Source organism: Hetaerina americana, unplaced genomic scaffold (genome assembly GCF_022747635.1).
Source record: "Hetaerina americana unplaced genomic scaffold, ioHetAmer1.1.p SCAF_23, whole genome shotgun sequence".
In the NCBI taxonomy this organism is placed as follows: domain Eukaryota; kingdom Metazoa; phylum Arthropoda; class Insecta; order Odonata; family Calopterygidae; genus Hetaerina; species Hetaerina americana.
The window spans coordinates 2,251,250-2,265,476 of record NW_027286797.1 but is presented as its reverse complement, the minus strand read 5'-3'; the positions used below and the strand labels follow the sequence as shown (position 1 = coordinate 2,265,476).

The 14,227-nt window shown below is 45.1% G+C and overlaps 1 protein-coding gene across 2 annotated transcripts in view; it reads right to left on the bottom strand.

The window, feature by feature from the left end:
* Slob (Slowpoke binding protein) overlaps positions 1 to 7,792 on the bottom strand; it is a 320,372-nt gene extending 312,580 nt beyond the window's left edge. For both annotated transcript variants that reach the window (XM_071586564.1, XM_071586565.1), the window contains exon 1: positions 7,648 to 7,792. The gene's annotated coding sequence lies outside the window, so the exon portion shown is untranslated. The remainder of the gene's footprint in view (positions 1 to 7,647) is intronic.
* Positions 7,793 to 14,227: the final 6,435 nt, after the last annotated feature.

Sequence of the window (14,227 nt, the reverse complement as noted above, 5' to 3'; positions counted from 1 at the left end):
CTTTACGAAAGGCGCCAAGGGGTCCGCAGTTTAACGTCCCATCCGACGGACGGCGTACTCACTCAAAGTGCCCTCCACAAAGCACCTCAAGTAGGGATCGAGATACCTCTGAAAAATATTCAACACCGCCGGGATTTGAACCCGCGCCCTCAGGGTGGGAAGCCAGTACGTTAGCCCCCGCACCATCTCGATCCCCCAGTGGCAAAAGAACTGGACACGGATAAAGGGGGCCTCCTAACGCTATCTGAGCTTCGGCGCTGAATGAAATCCAACTCTGGCTCCGATAAAGACGGAATCCCTGTCAGAGAATCTGCCGCCGGTGACACCGACCTCCTTAGGGACGCGGGCCGGCACTTTCAAAACACCTTTAACAGGTATCCTCCATGGAAGGAGGGAGACACACCCCCTCTCCCTACGCTTCCCACAGATCAAAAAGACGATTTTTGTCGAGACATAAGTTCAGGCGAACTGGACTGCGTCTCTTCCATGTTCCCGAAGGGCAGAGCACCCGGCTTGGACGGCCTACCCTTTGAATTTTATTTAGCGTACTGGGATGTTTTCAAAACCTATTTTAACCCACCTTTTTAACTGCATTTTAGCTAGCGGCTCTCTGACTGCAAGGCAGCGAACCGCCGTGATAACGCTTATATCAAAGAAAACGCGGCCCAAGTCGTTCAACGACTTCCGGCCAATCGCCCTTTTAAACGCAGATTATAAAATATTGGCGCACGTCCTACGATATAGAATGACGGCTGCTGCCGACATCGTCCTCTCTCCATCCCAGTACGCCGTGTCGAAAACGGGAAACATTTTCGATGCAGCACTTTTAATTCGCGACATAATTTTTCCGCGCCCTTGTATGGCGATCGTTTTTTATCACTGCTAGCTATCGATCTTGAGAAAGCATTTGACCTGGTCCGGATCGAATGGATTCTCACCGTGCTCAAGACGATGGCCTTCCCCGAGTACTTCATTCGTGCTTTCTCAACGATGTACAACGGAACATACTCTATAATTAGGATAAACAAAGCCACCTCGCCGCCCATCCCCGTCAGTAACTCCGTTCGGCAGGGCTGCCCACTGTCAATGCTGCTGTTCGCCCTTGCCTTAGACCCCATACTCAGACGACTGCAGAGCAGTGGAATCGGGGCGAAACCCTCTTCGTAGACGACCCGTCCCACATGGCTCTAGCCCACGACATATTAACGTCATATGAGTAGGGTGGTATCTTCCTCAACAACCGGAAACCCAGGCTTTTGCTGCTGAAGGGCAACCGGCCCTCGACCTCCATCGGTTGGTCAGAAGCGCCCTCGCTCAAAATCTTAGGGTTCTGGTGGGAGAGGGAGTTGGCTCCCACGATTGAGCGAAACTGGGGAATTATTGACCATCATGTAAAATGGAGTGTTGGAAAGCTTTCACTCCCTTCCCTCCCGACCGTGACCCGCGTCCGCCTGCTCAACCAGATTGTGTTCCCAAGGATATGGTATGTGGCTCATCTGTGGCCCTTAACTGCTAAATACAATGCATACTTTATTAGAGTGACCAACCAAATGATCTGGAATGGCTACGTAAAGAAAGTGTCCCGAAACCAGCTCTATGGCCCGTTTGAGCAGGGTGGTCTCAATTTAACCGATACAGCTCTAAAGGCGAATGTGGTCTACGCGAAGCTCAGCCTGCGCATCCTCGGCGGTGACGACGCGTGGCGCAAGGCACTCCTCAAGGACGCGTGGCAGGAACTCGCGCGCGACGTATGCCACCGGAGGGCATTTGATGAAACGATTAAGGTCGCTTCTCTCCTGCGAGATGGAGAATCAATTCGGGTCAAGACCCCGTATGCGAGAGCGCTTACCGAGCAGCAACAAAATAGATCAAAAAGAACGATTTCTTGGAAAAACTGGGCGACCAGCAGGGCGAACGATGAGGCACGTAGTGGAATGTTTAACCTAATCGCGAACACAGTCATGACGAGGGAAGTGAGGCACCACCTTCAGCTAGCCGATTCGCCCCTTTGTCCGTCATGCGGTCGAATAGACAACGTCGCGAATCTCATCCTTGGATGCAACGATAAAATCAGAGAATGGGAAGCTCTAAAAAAGATCTATAAAACCTGGGACGTATTCGGTGGTGGCGCCATTACCGACATAAATCTGATCACCTTGAACTTTCGGCTCTTTCCGAGCTTCAAATCCTTCATAATAACCACCCTAATCGTGGAATTCACACAGATGAGAACCGCGAATAAACATTCCGCTAAAGGCATGCAAGCATTGGTGGAACGGATGTGGCTGCCCCCGGTACCGGACACACTTCGTCCGTGGTTAAAAAGTTGTTTTTCTGAATAACTGTGCTTCAAAGCTATCAATAATTCCAACCAAATGTAATGTTCCGCTGCTAATCCAAATATTTCCTTCTATATTTTGTGAACCCTGCCTTCATTATTTCCTTCCACAGTATTGTTCATGGTCACAATTGTTTTATGCAATGTATATGAATGTATGTCTATGTAAGTATGTAACCATAATAAGAAAAAAATATGCTGTAACCATAATCTGTAAGCTGAAAATGTGTACAATGTAAACACGAGCAGTGTAACATGCTAGACCGAATAAAACTAAATTGAACCATAGCTTAAGGGGCTACAGCACTCGACCGGATATTGAGGGATCTGGGTTCGAATCCTAGTCAAGGCGAATGATTTTTACACTCTGAAATTGTTGCATTGAAATGCACATTAGCGGATGACTCCGTTAAAAGTTACTGTTGCGGCATCTCCCGCAGTTTCTTTGGAATTTGTCAAAGTATAAACACCATATGTGTTTAAAAGTTGGCTTTAACCTCGTGGGCTGTGGCGCGTCGCGCACGAATACGAATGCCTGTGACATTGTATGTACGGCATTTCGTCACAACATCCAGTTCCTTTAAAAGCCCCAAAATTTCAGAGTTTAATAGGACGCCTCGGTAGCTTAAGTGGCTAAAGCACTCGACCGGATATTGAGGGATCTGAGTTCGAATCCCAATCGAATTAAAGGCGAATGATTTTTACACTCTGAAATTGTTGCATTGACACTAGCATTAGTTTCCCATATAAGAAGCATTACTTGGTTTTCACTAATGCCCAAATTAAACTATATTATCGACAGAACCTATGTTTCCGCTAATTTTCGTTAAAACTTGAGAGGTCAAGTATGAGTCTTGGTCAGAAGTAGCGAGCAACTGCACCCCTAAAACTATTATTTGTCTACCCGGAATAGAGATCGTATATATCTTTCTCTGAATTAAATTTGTTTTTAAAAATTAATAAAGATGATGCAGACAGTTTAAGTGAGACCCCTAAAAAAACGAAACAATATATAAAAATTCAAATCGATTATTGTAACTTGACATACGCTTAGAAAGCAGCATTTTAAAGACGAATAGAAAACATCTAGTGGGTCAAAACTCACCTAGATGGAGTGGGTATATCTTTCACAAGAGCTATCCTCCAACTTAAAATACAATATCTGAAATCAGGAAGGACGTAAGCTTAAATCCAAATTTTAGAGAAGATTTTATTGATAAATATCGCCGAGAAAAAGAATAGTGTTTGGGCAATTATTATGTTTTGTGAAAAGCAAATGAAGGGTGAAGTACGAGGGTCATCCGGAAAGTAGTACCCGTTCGTGAAATAAAGACACAAAAGTAAATATTAACAGACATAAAAAATTTTATTTGAAAGAGGATACTTTAAACTACTTCTCAACATAATCTCCAAGCAAATTAAGGCATTTGTCATAACGTGTGACAAGTTTCTGTATTCCTGCTGCATAGTCCTTCGCCGCCAGCTCATTGAGATACGCGAGGGACCCATCTTGCACAAATTTTTGCATAATGCAGATGGTGTTTAACAATTTCATGAACAATTGTTCGAGAAACATTGGGAAAATGCTCACAGATGTCATCAATTGTGACGCGCCGATCGTTCCTCACGAATTCGTCAACTGAGCTCACCAGTTGGTCTGTAATGACAGACGGTCTCCCCGAACGCTCATCGTCGTGTGTGTTCCCCCTCCCCATGTTGAAGTTGCGACACCACCGCCGAACAGACGACTCGTCCATTACATTGTCTCCATACACCTCCTTTAATTGGCGATGAATATCACATGGGCGAACGTTTCTTGCATTGAGGAATTTAATCACTGCCCTCACTTCACAACTGGCGGCGTTCTCAATTTTTTTAAACATTGTAAACAATCACAGAAACAACACAGGCAATGCTAGCGTCACGCAACTTGGCTCAGAGAAGGCAGACAAGCCACTGAAGCTATCTGACCTCGTCCAGCGGCTACTCGCGTCGTCAGCACTTCATGCGGCACGAACGGGTACTACTTTCCGGATGACCCTCGTATATACAAAGAGGATTGATGATAGAAAAGAGACCTTCATAATTCTAATAAATTGTCTAAAATTCTAATAAAGTAAATAGCAAAGCAAATAGGAAAGGAAGGAATGCAAAGGGACCTATTCCATATAACCAGTGTCATATATACTTAGTCATATCAGTCATACTTCTCAACCGAAAGTATGACCGATATCCTTTTACTCTCTACTCCTATGCTTGGTGACGGTGGGGAAGACCGCTCCGGCGTAGGCGTGTATTGAGTAACACGGTCCTGATTATGTGAGCATGGCCCTGATGTACTACTTCTGTACTATAATTCGTCTTGAAGTGATCTGCTATCAAAACTCTTCAACAGATATGCGTGAAAATAAATCAGTAAGAAAATAATTCAGTCATTTGATATAAATTACAAATAACAAACAAATATTAAAACAATAAAATAAAAAGTAAGCATTAAAAAGCTCAAAAAACTTGCTCACAACTCTTGAGCTTATAATTGGCCTGAGATTCTTACATTGTCTAAGCTGATCTTATAACTCTATGAATTTTTCATGATTTGTCATATTCTTGGACCTAAATATTCCACATTTTACTGACTACTAAATGATAAGTTAAAGGAATCATTAATTACCATATTTTATTGCATTCTATTTAAGCCAAATGAGTCGATTAAATGGCTGCGAATATTTAAATATCCAACAGAGACACAGGAAATAAAGTTGACGAGCAATTTTAGTCCTTTCACTCTAAGGCCTGGGTTTGGATTCCATGACCACCACGCACATTCCGTGAGGGCATCGATTCAATCATTCCCGTCATGCTAACCTCTCATGAATCACTTATCAGAAGTTATGTGAGTACACGGCATGACCTGAATAAGAAAATTAAATCAAAATTCAGTTTACTTACTCTTGGGCGAAACATTTCGAGGCCCATGATTCCGACTTAATACATTCATGGGAAAAATGTGTGTTTTGGTGTGGCGTGACCAATGCATGGGGGCGCTTCGAACGTATGCGCGTATGAGATCGTCCATCACAGAAAAACTTGTCATCTTATCAATATTCCCTTTGAAAATTCATAAATAACAAAAGAAATTTTCACCATCTGACGATGGAATTTCAATTTAAAACTCAATTTAAAGAAAGAACATTCGTTTGCGGTTTTTGCTGAAGGTCTTCATTTTTGCAAAGGAAACCGAGCAACGTGAATTTGAAATATGAACTAATGGCAAAATCCTCAGGGAGGAAAAGAAAATCCCGAAATTCAGTGACAAACTCCCTTTCAGAATCGTTTTTGAAATTGACGTCAGAATTGAGCTGCATTTTTGTAAGCTTCTTAAAAATTGTAAAGCTAAAACAAAACCAAAAGGGTTTGACATCGGGACACAGCTTAATCCCTACATATGAAGGAATAAAAACATGGAAGTTTTATTCGAAGATAAGCCTTATTTAACTTAAGCTTTTTTCCACTTTTTCTTACAATAATAACCGTGGTACGTTTTCATTATTCGGCGTAAATTACCTCTCATTTTCATTTTACTCTTGGCCCATCAAAATAAAAAGTAAATAAATTATTGTAATAATATTATTGGCACATCTGCCGACCATTTGTACATGCAATACAAGTATTGACGAATCATTTCATGCATACCCCTTATGGTATCGGTGCCCTGGATCGCCCAAGGAGTCTCGTGGCCAGAATGAACTTCAACGAAGTAAAAATATAATTATGCAATGTGGGCAAAAGACAAGGCGGGTTCGCTTCGACATGAGGAAACAAGTGTTCGCCAGCGATGCACCGCGCGGAAGGCGGGAAAAGGGTATCATCCTTGGCCACAGAGACTAATTCGGCTCTTAGTACGCTCAACGGTCGATTAGATAATTAATTAAGCCTATTCATTTAGCTTCAACGTAGGCCCCACGTGTCAATGGAATCAATTTTAACTTACAATACTCATATAATTCATATACATATAAATTATTTCCTTCAATTCGAATATATTCGATTAACAAACTATTCAAAAATAATACAAAGCGTGATTACGCATTACAATGGATGTCCTAATTCACCTGGTACGATGGTCTGGCGAGTAGACCTTTCAGCTCGTGGCTGGAAGGTCCATGGTTCAAATGTGGGTGATGCCTTTGATAGACTCCTGCTAAAGACCGGTCTGTGCAGTTTCCTCAGCGGCAAAACTTTCGATAACTATTTCGTATATGGCCAAAGAAAAGGAGCTGCTCCCAAAATTTTAAGTGAACTGCATATGCCGTGGCACTCAGTTTAGAGTAAGGTCTAGTTCTTCACTTCAGATCAAGCCGACCCTTGGAGAGCAGGCTTATTGGTCGGCTCGAAATTCGTTGGTAAGCGAAGTTTCAAAAAGCATCAGAACTTAAACGCAAAAGGTTTTTTAACTTGATAATCTTATTTGCTTCACAACCGATGATTGAAACATGACTGGGATTTCATACGATCGCACTGCATAAATTTAATGGCAGATAATAGAGCTGTACGCAATAAAATTCGGAAAATGTGTGAGTGGTTTAAAGGGATACCCTCGATTCATTCTCACAGAAGATTTGGAGCATTCTTTTCCATTTCGGGAGGCAGCGGTGGAGGGCGGGCAGACCGCCTAAGCGTGGATTTATGACTAAAGGACGCCACTGTAACGTAGGGCCCATCGTCTTTTAGTACTACTGGTACTTCCAAGGATTCCCTCAACTCCTATAATTGGATGACTGACAACGCCTTAATACCCGCAGACATGAACAACTGGGATACGCTCAGCGGGCCATAACCCAGCAGTATCTCTACAAAGTGACGGGGCCTGGAATCTCATTGTACGTGTTATATGCATTTTCCGACTCATCTAGAGTTTAAACAATTAGTGCTCATATCCTTCATACTAAAAAGTTTAAATCGGTGGCAATGTTGCTCTAGATGCCCAGGTCCATCCTCTATTTTCCTGGCAAATAGATAAAAAGTTTCCTTTATATTTTGATGGATCAGAATCAAGTGCAAGGCGAGCTCGAAGAGCGAGTGTTGTTTCTGCATCGGGCAGTGAAACAGGGCCGGCTCTCTGGCGAATATCGGCCGGCGGGGAGCACTCAACCGGACGGGAATGGAGAGTTGCCGTGGGGATTCAGCCGCATTGCACGGGCATGTGGGTTGCGGCGTGCGCCGCCGGACCCCTGCAAAGGTCGCGCCGCCTAGGGACCCGCGCGAGGGGTCGGAGACACTGGTTGTTGGAGGGGGGGGGGGTCACTCACCTCGCCGGAGGGTCGCCGTCATGTCCCTGCCGCTGTGCATGCCGGCTCCCTCGCCTGCCTTCTCGCCACTGCTTCCTCGCTCGCCGCTTCTTCCCGCTCGCTACTTCTTCCCGCTCGCCACCGCCCTTCCGCTGCTTCCGTCCCTTCCGCTCGCTCGGCGCCAACGCTCCGTGTGTGCCCTCCGCCGCGCCGAAATATCGAACGCCATGCGTCGGAGCGGGAGGCGCCTTGCGGCGGCAGGCGTAAGCAGCCGAGGTGCTGTACCGGGAGGGACGGCGAGAGGAGTCGGGGCCCCTGGCGGGATGAGGGGCCGCGGAGGGGCGGGGGTCCAGGAAGGGGGTGCCGCGAGGGAGGGGTTCCATGCCTCGGTCATGCCAGGGGACGGAGGCTGGGGCAGGAGGGGGGCACACTCGGATGGGAGGGGGCTAGGGATCTACTACTCAGCGGGGGCGTGTGAGACCACCTTTCACGCGCTTGGTGTAGTGTTTTGAAAGTTTGAGATCACGCGCGGTTAACTCCGTTCGGCGACTAAAGTGGTCTGCACAGTACCGGGCTCATTCAAATATGTCAGTCGCTCATGCTGCGAAAAAGTAGAGGGTCGGCTGATTATTCACTGCTCTATTTCTCAGACGTTGTAAATCATGTTGTCTCCTTTTGCTAGCCCCACGCAAGGTAATATTTAGATCAGTCAGACATTTAACTTTAAGAAAATTTTGCCTCTTTGGCCCAACGATTTCCAGGGCGATAATGTCTGTTTTCTTGCCAGTAATTACGAAGGCGAATAAAATAACTAAATACCATAGCACTGGAAATCGCACGACTGCTTTCACTGAAAGCCCCAAACAAAATGTGAACAGAAAAATTTCCTTTCAATCGGTCCATCTCACGTACCATACGAGGCATATTGGCATCGCTAAAAATATTCTAGCTCAAATCGAGTAGCTTCATGCGTGATGTGATGAAAGTCGTACGTAATGAATAACTGAACGTAGCACTTTTCCACTTGATAATCAGAGCTACGATCAGTTATTCATTATATTCTAGCTTATTTCTGTTTTTTCAACTTAACGTTAACCCCGATTAATTATGCCCCTTTTGATGAGAACTTATTTCCAATAATGAAATTGTTCGTGTTACCTCTCATAGTCATCGAAGTCATAGCCATGATGCGACTCATAGTCATCGAAAGTGTTTTGAGCGAGTTTAGCCTGTTTTTCTGATGATTCTCCAAAGATCACCAGAAATTTCAGATTACGTGGACATTTTCCTTTCGTCCATGAAACCTAACAACAAGCGTCACGCATTGAGAAAAAAATAACATCGTATTCAAGACACAGGTTTATTCCTAAAAACCAGCAATACTTGTTTGGTACCTAACATACTCACTTCTCACAGATAATTCAAATAAAAGTGTACATTGTTGCAGTATGAATAAAGTTTAGCGTGCATCGACAGCTGACTCGTTTTGCACCAATATCACGTGGTTCATGACCTCAACGCCCTTTTAATTAATTAATAAATAGATGAATACTTAAAACCAGTAGCCTAAAAAATATACCACTACTATAGCTTCTGCAACTGCTGACTTTAATTGCCAGTAGGAAAAGAGATTGCTTTACTCAGCCCTTGGTCGTGGATGCCCCCTGAAGTTCGGATAGATCCTCTCGATTTGCTGCTTCGCCTTTAAAAATGGAGTGTTATATTTGACATTTCCACTGGTGTCAGCGAAAAGCTGGGCAATAAGCTCACATTTCTTACAGTGGGATCTCTTCACTTCCATCTACAAGTAAGCGAGGGATTTCATACGGGTGTTTCGACCCGGATATATTCTTCACTGAATTCCAAACCTGTGAAATTGGGGTTCTGCGGTTCACATTGGGGAAAAAATCAATCCAATCAATCTCTTCGCCTGCTTTACAATTTTACAGACTCACGCATGCAGCCACCGAAAAGAAGCTAGAATCACTGTCGTCAGGTATTTTGTAAAAATACACAGAGGCCTTTTTCTCATCCGGATGGCTTCGCTGCATTCCTCGCTCCACCATGGGACAGGAACACGAGTACATTTTCCAGATGACCGACAAATTCCCAGCCGGACCGAGCCTGAGACGAAGGTTCACCGGCAGGGGAAGGTCACATTCTTCGCAGCAATGTTGTCGTTTTTCTCCGTGAAGAGTGCGTGAGGGCGCGATGCCCTACCGTCACCTCTTCCCTCCGGTTCTCCCTAATGGATGAAGGCCACGCCGATACCACTGACTTCATCCTCTAGAGCTGATTATTCTTGACCTTCAGCCACGCGCCCCGCCGTTGCTTCAGGGCCAAGTGGGGCCGTGAGATCGTCCGACAGCACTATCATAGAATCAGTCTCGGGCAGGCTGAGGGCTCCTTTCGCCGCTGCGTCGTCTTTTTCATTTCCAGCGATTCCCAGGTGCCCAGGGATCCATAGAAAGTATATAGTACTTTGTTACCACTCGGATGAATGGATGAGAGCCTAGAGTGAACTACAGAATGGGTAGGGGAGAAGCAGGAAATTGATTTCAGTGCACTCGCAGAACCGTAGCAGATTATGAAGGAACAGTTATAGTCTTTTATTTCTCACAGGCCTATATTGATGCTTAAGAGTTCCGCTGTGTTGACGCTGCACAGGCTATTAATCCGTGGTGGGACGAGAAAACCGCAAAACCGCGCGCTGATTCTTACTTCGATCCATTCGCGAACGCAGCGTCGTGTGGGATCCGAGGAAGGCTCTGAACGCCACTCTCACAATTCATTCCAAAGAAACTGCGGGAGATGCCGCAACAGTAACTTTTAACGGAGTCATCCGCTAATGTGCATTTCAATGCAACAATTTCAGTGTAAAAATCAAAGGTGAATGATTTTTAGACTCTGAAATTGTTGCATTGAAACTCACAATTCATATTATAACAAATCTGCGTAAGCCGCGTCGCCCGTCGGCAGAGGGGTTCTCTTCGCGGACAATCAAGTGTCCCGTTTTTACTTCGATTACATTAATAAAAAGAAACCGCTACATGAGGTGACCTGGAGATAGGTTCCTTAGGACCCCAGCATAGCCAATCGTCCTTCCCGGACTATCCTGCTGGCGTAAATGTGCTCTGGTCGGCCATATTGGCCGCCTCATGATTCAAGCAGTGGTTCGGTACTTGGATACGGAGGAAGTAGGCAGCATCGGGGAAGTATCGCTATTCTTCCCCTTCAACCCAACTCCAGTACTCCAGCCCCATGCCCTTACTAAAGAAATTCTGCCATGAAGCTCCGAAATATAGTCTGGAGCATGGCAGACCACAGGATCAAGACCAGAAAGGGAGCATTACATGGCACCCAGTAAGACGCACTTTTCAAAACAAGATCAACAAACTTAATAGCATCAAACAAGCAGCCACCTACCCGTGGAAGAATCGGCTTGGACGCTATCGCGATCCCTAGAGAGCACTGGCCGCGTGACCCCCGTCTAACCACAGGAGATGGTTTTGCAAAAAAGGACGCCAGGAAATAAAGTTTTGCGGAAATGCGTACGGAACGTGACCGCAATGATTGGTAATTAACCACACAAGAATGTAGACATTATTTAGGAGTGATTAAATTATAGGAAATTCCGCCAGAAAAGGAATTTGAGGGCCCACGAGGGATGAATTGAGAGAAATAATGATTTTGTCGTATTATTTGAAAAAAATGATTTTATATGAAATTTCTGCCTATTTGCTTTATCTCGATGACATTCATTCCCTATACTATTTATCTCACAAAGTATGAATTACTGGAAAAACAGCTATTTATAGATTGAAATTGAAATTAGAGCAATCCACTAGGCCACAGTAAAGTTCCACAAATATATACTATATGGACATACAGACTGCATTCAGACAGATCACATCACTATCAGTCGTGAAAAAAAATCTGTCGATAAGTCCACATGACAGTAGAGGTACTCCAGCTTCCTACTCATTGAATAAGAATTGTCAGGTAAGGGATTACACAATGCACATTTTTGTTAAGATTGTCTCAAAAGTGAAAGTAAATATAATCCTGAGTTGACCAAAATGGCATGTTATTATTCTGCTATGGCACATGCTATAGAAGAAAGGAAGACTCCTGTCTTCCTTGGCCTTCCTCCAACGCTGCAGGGACACGGATACACTGCCAACCTGTGTTGAAGTAAAACACCACCTAAGAACCAAGGCAGCAAAAAGAATTCTTCGTCGCACTAGTGAGGCTTTACTACGAGAGCGGGTGCATCACACACGCCTTGCTCTTCACCTCTGTTCAAAAGAATTGTTCGCGATTCATCTGGAGTTGGGCGAGATTCTGAGCGCTTCTGATTGGAACACAATAGAAAGGATAACACATGACTCTTCTGGCACTGCCCATGGGTCAACCCGGGATACGCAAATCAAGAAATTTGAAAAGCTGAACTCGAGGCAACACCCAGTTAATGGTCCTGCAAAGGACCGTGCCGTTATCAACCTAACGGATGTGACTTTAGATGACGCCTCCATTGCAGTCCTATCCAAGGGTCCAAACTTCGCCATTGCTCCAGCCATGATACCAAAGGAGAATATCATAACTGGTATCGAGTCGGCCATCCGAAAACTTCCAAAGGGAGACGCTGATGAGATAAGGGCAGAAGTGGCAATCATTCTACGCAACGCTAGACCACCTAAGGCGAATATCACAACTCCCGAAAGAAGAGCTCTGAAGAAACTGCAAGAAAACGAGAGCATTCAGATAATATCTGCAGACAAGGGGAACGCAACTGTGATAATCAACAAAGAGGACTACCGGAGCAAAATTACGAAACTTCTCCAAGATGGAACGTATAAGAAACTGAAGACCGACCCGACAGCAAAAATAGAGCGAAACACCATAGCTCTGGATAAAGAAATCCTTCATTCCGAGGGAAGAACAACGTAGACTATTTTCTTCGGCCCCAAAACCACCGAGATTATACGGACTGCCGAAATTACATAAGGAGGGGATACCACTCCGACCTATTGTCAGCCAGATCGATGCCCCAACATACGGACCGGCGAAATACCTGGCCCAATCTCTACAGTTCTACGTCGGAAAAACATCGTCATTCGTGAAAAACTCCGGACATTCCATCGACATCCTGAAAAAGATCGCAATGGACAGCGATGAATTATTGGTGAGCTTCGATGTTGTCTCACTTTTCACCAACATCCCCATAAAGGATTCGTTGGAGATCATCAGACGCCTTACCTCAAACGGCATCCCGGAAGACTTCCCCACACTGGTGGAGCATTGCCTCAGGAATGCTTATTTTCTGTGCAACGGATAATTCTACGAGCAGGCAGAGGGAGCAGCCATGGGTTCGCCGCTGTCTCCGGTAGTAGCTAACCTGTTCATGGAGTATTTTGAAGAGAAGGCTCTTAACCCGTACGAGAAAAAACCTAGGATGTGGTTAAGATATGTGGATGATACTTTCGTCATCTGGCAGCACGGCGCAGCAGAACTTCAGAAATTCCTCGAGTTCCTAAACTCACAACATCACTCCATCAAATTTACGATGGAAGTAGAAAAGGACAACCAACTACCTTTCTTGGACGTGTTAGTCACAAGGAGTGATGGGAAGCTGTGACAAGCTGTCTACAGGAAGATGACGCACACTGACCGCTATCTTAACGCAGCCTCTCACCACCACCCGCTCCAGAAGACTTCTTTGGTGGACACACTAGTTCACCGAGCCTGTGAAATTTCTGACGCCGATTCTTTGCCAACGGAAAAGAAACATCTCCTGAAAGCATTGCAGCAAAATGGCTATCGGAACGATATGGTCCTTAAAAGGACCGCCAGGGAAGAAAGGCGAAGACGGGATTGGGACAAGTCCATCAAGCAGACGGAACCGGACCCAAACGCATACGCTCCTATTCCCTACGTATCCGGAACATCCGAGAAGATAGCCCGAGTCCTAAAAAAACATGACGTGGTGACAAGATTTAACTGCACCAAGAAAATAGCGGACGCTCTCCCTGGACCGAAGGACCAAATTCCGAAAGACCTATACGAAGGGGTCTACCAAGTACCCTGTTCATGTGGGAAAGCCTACATCGGGGAAACATGCCGCTCATTGAAAGTTCGGATAAAGGAACACCTCCGGGCAACAACAAATAAGCAGTTTCACCAGTCGGCCATTTCGGAAAACCAATGGAGTGAACCCGGTCACGAGATCTCATTCCACAAAGCAAACATAATAGCCAAGGAGAGTAGATACTACCCACGATTAATTAGAGAAGCAATTGAGATCGCAATAAACCCGGAGAACATTAACAGAGATGAAGGCTACCACCTCCACAACACGTGGAAGAGAGTTCTCCGGGAACGGACCAATCAGCGAGCAGCCACTAGACGGGACCACCTATATAAGGGTGGCAAAATTCCGAGTCCGTCATCTTCGACCTGAAGACGCCGAATGCAACTTCGGCGAAACTGTTGTCTGAATCAAACAACAACGCAGTGAAACCCGACAATGCAGAATACTTCAGTAATTTTCTAAAGTTAGTAAGTCTCTGCTGCAAGAAGGGACGGCCAGCCAAAATTTTAA